The sequence below is a fragment of the Pan troglodytes genome, chromosome 14, assembly GCF_028858775.2.
Source record: "Pan troglodytes isolate AG18354 chromosome 14, NHGRI_mPanTro3-v2.0_pri, whole genome shotgun sequence".
Lineage (NCBI taxonomy): Eukaryota > Metazoa > Chordata > Mammalia > Primates > Hominidae > Pan > Pan troglodytes.
In genome coordinates this window covers 30,065,494-30,074,473 of record NC_072412.2, presented here as the reverse complement: position 1 = coordinate 30,074,473, position 8,980 = coordinate 30,065,494, and the positions used below count along the sequence as shown (strand labels likewise).

Genomic DNA, 8,980 nt, shown 5'->3' with positions numbered 1-8,980 from the left:
CTCAACACCAGCGCTGGCCCCCGCCCTGCCTGGCGGACACTGCCGGAGGCTGGAGGTGGGGAGAGTCCTCCCCGGGTTCCCAGGCCCTGCCTATGGTGGGCGGCAGGGCGCACAGCACCCACCCTTGCCTAAGACACCACACCCCTGGTGTTGATTGGAGAAGAAGGCAAGGGCTCTCGCCCCACCCATTCCACCTGGGACCCAGAGGCTGTCAAAGGCCAGTGCTGGAACTCCGATCCCCACCTCAGTACCAGACCTCTCACTCAGCCTCAGTTTTCTGCCATTTTAACTCCATCCAGATCGTACCCTGCATTTCCCTCCTTTCAGCCTTTCCTTCAGCTGGTTCCTGGCCCTGGATCCCTTCCCCCTAGAAATCCCACTGATCATCACATCGCTTTTCCATAAAGCCTTCACGAATCCCATGAGGGTTTCATCGCTTTGCTTCTCCTTTCTACTGCACGGTGAACCCTAGACTGCAATGTGCCGTGTAGTGGGGATAGCAGGGTCCTAGCATCCTCCCTTCTCCCCTGCCTCCCCAGTAGGTGGTGATCTCCTTGAGCCCCAGAATATGTTCATTTCTTCAGTCTATAAATATGTGAGTGCTAGCTATGGGCTCATTGATCTCCTGAGGTATGAAAGGAGAACTATATTATTCCATTTAATTAAACACCTGTTTCTGCTGCGGAGAAGCCTGGATGGGATGGGAGGAGAATCTAGCCTAGTTTCGAGGCTTTCTGTAGTACTGTGATTTAGGATTCTAAGCTACATCCCAAAAGTTGAGTAGAACGTAGAGAATATCCTTAGTTAGTCTTTGTGTGCCCCCACATGAACTCTTGTGTAGGTTTAATCAGATGGGATGAAGAGTCCTCCCGCCATATCTCATTTAAATCTCAGAATATAAATGAGCCCCACTCTCTTCTCTTCTTCTAGGTGCACACCTATCCTTTCTCCAGACATGGATCTTTTACCCATGGGATCATTACCCCATCTCTGGGCCTCTCTGAACAAATCTAATTCACTGAGCATGAATTGATCACTACCCACTCAACCTTTTGTGGCGCAGGAAGGATGCTCTACCTGTGAAAAAAGCATCCAGAAGATCTTCTTGCAAAGGGAGGTTTGAGGATCCCTGCATAGAGAATGGGTCTGGGGTGGGCTGAGACTGTAGACAAGACTCAGAGGCTGGGGCTGTTTTCACAGGGGAGGGATTTGGTGCCAGCAGTTAAATCCATTGTGCCCTATTTAGAACTTCACTCTTGCCCCAAACATTGACAGAGTCATCACTATGCACCAGGGACCATCTTAAGCTCTGAGGTCACACACACACACACACACAAGGATCCAATAAGTGCTACCATAGATGTATGGACTAAGCACTATGAGAAATAAGTGGTTCTGCCCCAAGAAGGGTGCTCAAAGGAGGTGACACATGGCTAGACTTCCAATACACAGGGGAAGCTCCCAGGGGAAGGAGCAGCAGCAATAAGGAGATGGGACAGAAGATTCTGTACCATTCTATGCAAAGAGAGATGCTATGGTTCCATCTGGGGGAGGGGGGAAATTTTTAAACAGCTAGGGCAGACCATCCTATTTGGGATAAGAGGGGTCAGTTTTATATGAGATGAGACCAGAAAGGGCTGTTGGAGCCAGATTGTGACAGACCCCCTGAGTTGTCAGGAATTTGGATTCTTAAGACAATGAGGAGCCTTGGGATGTTTTAAAGAAAGGAAGTGATATAATTATGCCTCAGTTCAGATAGACACCTTTGGTTATGACCAAAGAAGATGTTTTGAAACAGGAAGATCAGAGGCAGAGAAACCAGTTAGGAGATTGATGTAATAATCCAGATAACATATGATGGGGGTCTGAACAAAAGCAGCTGTGGGAATGGAGATGAGGTTTCAACATTTTTGAGTCAGAGTCAGCAGGAAGGATCTTATGAGTAAATAAATGAAAAAGAGCAGAGAGACACACTTAGTCTCTTGCTTGGGTACCCAGAGAGATGGTGACACCATTAACGAAGCTAGGGTTCACAGGAGGAAGAGTAGGAGTTTGAGGAGAGATAGTGATGAGCTCAGGGGGGACATACTGATTTTGAGCTACTTATGGAACATCAAGGTAGAAAAGTCCAGGAGGCAAGGAGTTAGTTGGGTCTGGCGTTTTGGAGAGACAAGGTCAATGATTGAGATTTGAAAGTCTCTAGATCAAAGACGGGGTTGAAGCCAAAGAAGTGGATGGGAGCATCTAGCTAATACATGATAGGGTAGGAATTTGAACCCAGGCCTTTAGTTTACTTCAACATATGTTAATTGAGCATCTGCTATGTTCAGTGCTTTGCTGGAGATACAGAGTTGAATAGAGGATGGCCCCTGTCCTCAAATAACAGGGAGAAATGCAGGAATCAGCATGAACTAGTCTTCTGGCACCATGTCCAAACATGTGGCTGAAATCTAGTTATATTTTGCCTGTGTCTCCAACCTGCTGGTGGAATACAACCTCAACAACAATAACAGCTGCAAAAGTTGCTTTCAATTAGTAAGTCAAGGAGGGCAGGTCCACTACAGAGCCCTCACCAGCCCCTACCCTCCCCGTTCCACATAGATCGAACTCAACAACTCACCCTATGAGCGTCACATAGATCAAGCTCAACAACTCTTGATTGCCCTTAAACCTACACCACACTGTCTATGAATGATTTGGCTTTCTTGAAGGGTAAAATGTTACATCGGGGTTTTATATCAGAATTATATGCATTTGTTTAAGATAAACATACCAGTCCCTCCCATCAAAAAACCGTTTCCTGGCCAGGCGCGGTGGCTCACACCTATAATTCCAGTATTCTGGGAGGCCAAGGCATGTGGATCGCCTGAGGTCAGGAGTTCCAGACCAGCCTGGCCAACATGGTAAAATCCCATCTCTACTAAAAATACAAAAATTAGCTGGGTATGGTGTTGAATGCCTGTAATCCTAGCTACTTGGGAGGTTGAGGCAGGAGAATCGTTTGAACCTGGGAGACAGAGGTTGCAATGAGCCAAGATCGCGCCATTGCACTCCAGCCTGGGTGACAAGAGTCAAACTCCATCTCAAAAAAAAAAATCCGTTTCCTTCATAGTAAGATGTCAACACTTAGATCTGAGTAGAAGAATTAAACGAAATTTTTCTTTACCTCACCACAGTTGTGTGATTTTAAAATTTTCCTGTATTTTCCAAATAAATGTGTATTGTTTTATACAGAAAAATGATGTTGAGCATAATAAAAATATTTTAAAGATGCTTTCTTGGTATGTTGTCTAGAGGTTTCATTTGATGCGTTTTCAGCAAAACACCTGCATTTCTTTATGGGTAATTTATGCATTACCAAAATGCCAGAGAAAGATATGAAAAAGTGAACAGAAAAAAAATAGTATTCAATGTAATGTAAGCCATTGCTAATAAGTAGAGAGCTAGAGAGATCTTTTCACGTTTAATGTCTTTTTCATTACCCAAGTACCAGCCAGGCAAACAATCACTCCTGGTGACGACCTTTTCAGTCTTTTTTTTGGTTTGCTTACATAGTTGTGTTCCTATCGTAGAATTTTTATTCGGCTTTGTGCATTTAACATTATATGTATACTATGTTGTGAAAATTTCATTTTCTTTGTGAATAGTATTTTAAATCACTATGCTATTTTCCATCAAGTGTATATTCTATTGTTTGTCTAGACATTTCTTTACTCTTGAACACTCAGATTGTTTCTTGTTTTTCCTTATAAACAATGCTGCAATAAACATCTTCAGACTTTGATTTCGTTTTTCTGTATCCAAGCTCTCAGAGATGGAATTACTGGGACAAATGATATGAGAATGTGTATTGCTCTGGAAACGTGTGTCATTATTCTCCTAAAGGCTGGCACCAATTTGTCTTCTCACCAGCAGTGGTTTCTCATGGTTTTAAATCTTTGCAGTTGGGGTAGGGTACCTCATAGCTATTTACGCTACAAGTGAGATTAACAGTTTAGCTATAATGTTACCACTCAAATTTAGAGACTTTATAGCAAGGCAATCACCCATTGGTGAGTCTGTGGCTATGCTCACAGGTAAAAGACAAGATAAAGATTTTGCCATCCTTATGTGTCCCCATTAAGGTAACTGTGCTATGGGGACATCAGCAGCTCACAGGCTCAGTTTCTCAGCTTTGGGGGTCCAAAGTTCATATTCAGAAACTTTGATTCAACCTTACCAAATTCACAAAAGATTAAAAATCAATTAGGCACCACCACTGCCACCATTTTTGGATTTTTCTGTCAGCATACAAACATCTACAGGTTTCTTTTGTCTTAAAAAAAATAACTTTCTAAACATTTTAACATCTCACTTTCCCTTTTAGTACATTTCCATCTCTCTTCTTCACTCTATGGTCAAACTCCCTGAAAAAATTCTCTAAATTCCTTGCCTGACATTTACTCCTCAAGACTTTATACCTTGACTTCTGCCCATCACACCTCCTGAAACTGACCAAGTCTCCAATGACCTCCTTGTTACTAAACCTCATAAACACTTTCTGTTTTGATCTCACTAGACTACACTTGTCCCTGCAGTTCTCTCTTCCCTTAGCTTGTGAAGAACTTGCACAATGTAGTGAAAGGTGCAAAGGGTTTAGAGTTGAAAAATCTAACTCTAACATTTGCTAACCATGTCATCTTGAGCAAGTTTCCTAAACTCTCCTGTCCTTCATTTTCTCATTTTTACAATTAGGGTAATAGAGGGAGAGGCAGGATAGCAACACCGTTAAGAGCTCAGACTTTGGTACCTTGTCACCTGGGTTGGAATCTTGAGTCTAGCCTGCAGTCTTGAACACATTACTCCTATGTGTTTCAGTTTCCTCATATGTGGAGAGTGAGGTTTATAAGAATTTGATGTGTTATGGCAAAGAATTGTCTGGCACATAGTAAGTGCAATGTAAGTGTTTGCTTGATGCCTACATCAGGGGACTTCTGTAAGTGTACAATGAGGTGACCGCCCACTCACAGCATCTAGCTCAGTGCCTGGTTCTCGAGTAATAGTGTCAGCTCCCTGTCTTCTCCCACTCTTTGTCCCTCATTTCAGGCCACTCATTTTCCTGAACTGCAGAGTTCTGTCCTTGTCCTGGATGTCCACCTTTCCTGGATGACTTTGTCCAAATCTTTGGCTCTGATGACCACTTACAAGCTGATGATGTCTGAATCTCTAGCTCCAGGCCAGATTTCTTGTCAGGCTCTCTGACCAATCTACACAACTTCCTGCTAACCTCTCCACGTGATTTCCCCCTGGCACCTGCAACTCATCATCTTCCTCCTGCCCGATGTGCTGTTTCTCCTGTGTTTCTCATCCCAGGGAGGCATCACCATCCCTCCATCCAGCACTGTGAGGGCATCCTAGACTGCACCCTCTCACTTCCTCCCTCCACCCCTACGCTCTTCTACTGTTCCTCCACCCCAGTCCTCCTAGCCAACTGGGTGCCTCCACCCACTGACTCTGCCTTCTACAAATCTCAGGAATCTCTTGGTTCCTTCCCACCCCCACTGCCATTGATTTTGCTTAGCCTTCTGCCACTTTTTCTCAGGACTATCTCAGTAGCCTTCATACCAGTCTCCTCTCTCCCAATCCCTCCTCCCCACGTCCCCCTAGCAATTCATATACTGAAGTCCTAACACCCAGCACCATAGGATGTGACTGTATTTGGAGATAGTTTAGAAAAGTCATTCAGGTCAAATGAGGTCATAAGGGTGGGACTGTAATCCCATAGGACTGGCACCCATATAAGAAGAGAACGGCTCCAGAGTTTGTGGGCATACAGAGGAAAGACCACATGAGGATACAGCAGGTGGCAGCCATCTACAAACCAGGGAGAGAGCCCTCATCAGAAACTGAACTTGCATCTCGCTCTGGTTTGAATGTGTCAAACCAATTCAAAGCAAAGTCCATGGATTGGAGACTTAATCCCCAAGGCAACAGTGTTGGGAGGTGAGGTCTAATAAGAGGTGATTAGGTCCTAAGGGCACTGCCTCATGCAGGGATTAATGTCATTATCTCAGGAGCCGGTTTGTTATGGACAGTGGGTTATAAAAGTGAATCTGGTTCTCTCTGATCCTTTCACCTTTTGCCACGGGAGGACACAGCAAGAAGCCTCTCCCAGATGCTGGCACCTTGATCTTGGACTTCTCAGCCTCTGGAACTGTGAGGCAAATACATTTCTGTTCTTTATAAGTTACCCAGTTTGTGGTATTCTGTTATCACAGCATAAACAGACTAAGACACAAAGTTGGTGGCACTTTGTGATGGCCGCCCAAGCTGTCTAAGCTCCTTCCTCATGCTCAGATACACAGCCTTTGCTTAAGGCTGTGGAAGATGGCTTGCGGCTCCCTGAGGGTGCAGCTGGCTTTCCCTTGATGCTGTGGACAAGCTGTTCCTGCCACACAGCTTCCTACTGTCTTCACAGCCCCTCACTCATCTTTTAAGACCCAGTTTCAACATCACCTACTCAAGGCTAATTTTGGTGTCCTTCCTCCTTGTCCCATAGGACAAATGATACATATTGTGTGTCCCCTTACCACATCCTGTACTATAAGCGTTGTGTTATTGATTTACTTGTCTGTCTCACCCTCTAAGCCCAAGAGAAAAGAAAACAGCATCTTATGCCTTTTTATTCCTGGTACAATGTGGTTTCACAGAAGATATCATATTTATTTTTATTGAATGAATGAATAAATGGAAAGCAGCATTGAGTCATGGTTATATATAAAGTTCTGAGAACAGTGCCTGGCATAAATAAGCACTATTGAGTGTTTGTTAAATAAATGAACAAAATATATCTGAACATGTCTCAGATCATTTCTTCTGCAATTGTAACTGTAAAAAGTCTTGTGAAAGCTAAAGTAGGAACATATGGGAAAATAAAAGCCCAGATTTGCAGAGATCCACTCATGCAAATACATTCAAATTTGAAGTTATTGCATTGATTCCTGACAACTTTAGTCATGGCTAAACTAGAATGGAAAATTTTACTTCCTTCCCTCTGCTTACCTCATTGGGCTCTGCCTGTGTTATTCTCTGAGTTCACTGCTTCCTGTCTGCCCAAACAAACACTCACTTCTGGTGGCAGAGTTCACACAGAAGCTTTCCCAGGCCAGTCAGTTGATCCTGGTTACGTATGTGCTTTTGCACTTTGGTTAAACCTCTTTAATTGCTGGTAGGGTGCTCAGTGCTGTGGGGCACTGGGGCAAATGTAGGTTAGGACATTGCAGCAGCTGGGACTATCCAGTACATGGAGCCTCTGGAGGAGGCGCAAGTGACTTTGGAGAAGAGTGAGTCTGTTGATGTGAACCACGTGTGGGAACCAGGGTACCACTCAATTCTACAAACACTGATGGAATGCTGGCATGGGCTAGGAGTGTGGGACTCCAAAATGCCTAAGACCGGTTCCCTGTCTCCAGGGGCCTCAAGTCAAGCCAGCTACTAGTGGTCAATAAGTGTTGGAGGAGGAGATGGAGGACCTAGGAGGGGGACAGGAGCACAGCCAGTTATGTAGGAGAAAGTAAGGATGGAGGGTCTCTAAGCCTAAGAACAGGAGTGTTGGTTAGGTACAGGACACAACTGAGGGCTCATCTAGAACTTTTAATGGGGTTGGATGCAGTTGAAATCACATTTGAGAGGGTATGTTGCAAAGACTTTAAAATTTTCTGTATACTGTGATGTTTTGGCATTTTAAAAAACCTTTCTGGTTGGTGAGAGCCGGCCCCTCCTGGATCTGGCCAATTCTTAGAGAAAGGACTCAGACTGAAGCATGCCTTTGATATGCAAACTAACCAGTGCAGTGCCAGACCTCCTGTATCTGGCCAGTGCATCCCAGGAGGCAGTATTCCTCTGCCTACATCATCCCAGGACCAGGTGCCAGCAACAGAGACCCCTCTTTGTAACCCAAAGCCTGCCAGAATTATTCAGTCTAGCCCATCCAAAACCATTCACCCTGCCCTGCCTTGCCTTTCCCCGGAAACCCCAACAAAGATTATGGCTTAAATCTCCCCCTCATCCTAACTTCTGCGAGCTCCACCCTGGTGTCTTTCTCATATGGACCAACACAGTGTGTGTGCCCCTTGTCCCTAGGACCTGTGAGTATAATCAGCTTCTTTTTTCCCTGAGCCTCTCCTGCATCTCCTCTTGTGGTTGCACCTGACTATCTTATAAAAGAATAAAAAACCGAGGGATGGCTCTTAGTAATGGTGTCTACAGATAAGATTGGCTTTAGAAAGGGGGTTTCACTAGAAGACCCATCCAGCTCTAAAGATTCACACCCTAAAATGGGCAGATTCGGAAAGTCAAGGGATGAACCCAGGGAATCCCGTAGTATTGTCAAAATTATTGCTGCTCCTGGAACAAAGGGCCAAATTGTTCCTTGGATTTCATGTCTTTCTCCACCCCATTGACAAACAGCATCAACCACAACAACCATAATGAGAATGGCTGACATTTAGAGAAGATTTCCCCATGTCAGACACTGTTCTAAGTGCCTTCAATGGATGATTTTATCTACTCCTCCAAACTATGAACTATTTATATTCCCATTTTATAGAAGGGGAAAAAGAGGCACACGGAGTGCCAGTAATTTGTAACTTGCCCAGCCATACAGCTGATGCAGTGAAGAAGCACTTTTTATAAACCCCTTCCTACCCAAGGCAGCTGAGCTGACAAGATGGAAAAGATGAAAAGCTTCACTCTTCACATCTGTCTGGACTATAGAACAGGAGTGGGAAAAGTATGGTCCACCAGCCAAGTCCAGCCTGCTGCCTATTTTTGTATGACCATGAATAAGAATGTTTTTTCATTTGTATAGAGATTGCACTGAATCTGTAGCTCATTTTGGGTAGTATTGTTAAATAGTTGGAAAAAAAACAAAAGAAGAGTAATAATTTTGTGACATGCAAAAATAATACAAAGTAAGCTCACATTTCAAAGTCTTTAAATA

At 44.2% G+C, this 8,980-nt stretch overlaps 1 long non-coding RNA gene across 1 annotated transcript in view; it reads left to right on the top strand.

Moving 5' to 3' along the window:
• Positions 1-8,980, top strand: part of LOC104001814 (uncharacterized) — a 52,561-nt gene that overhangs the window by 26,594 nt on the left and 16,987 nt on the right. The gene's annotated exons all lie outside the window — the stretch shown is intronic.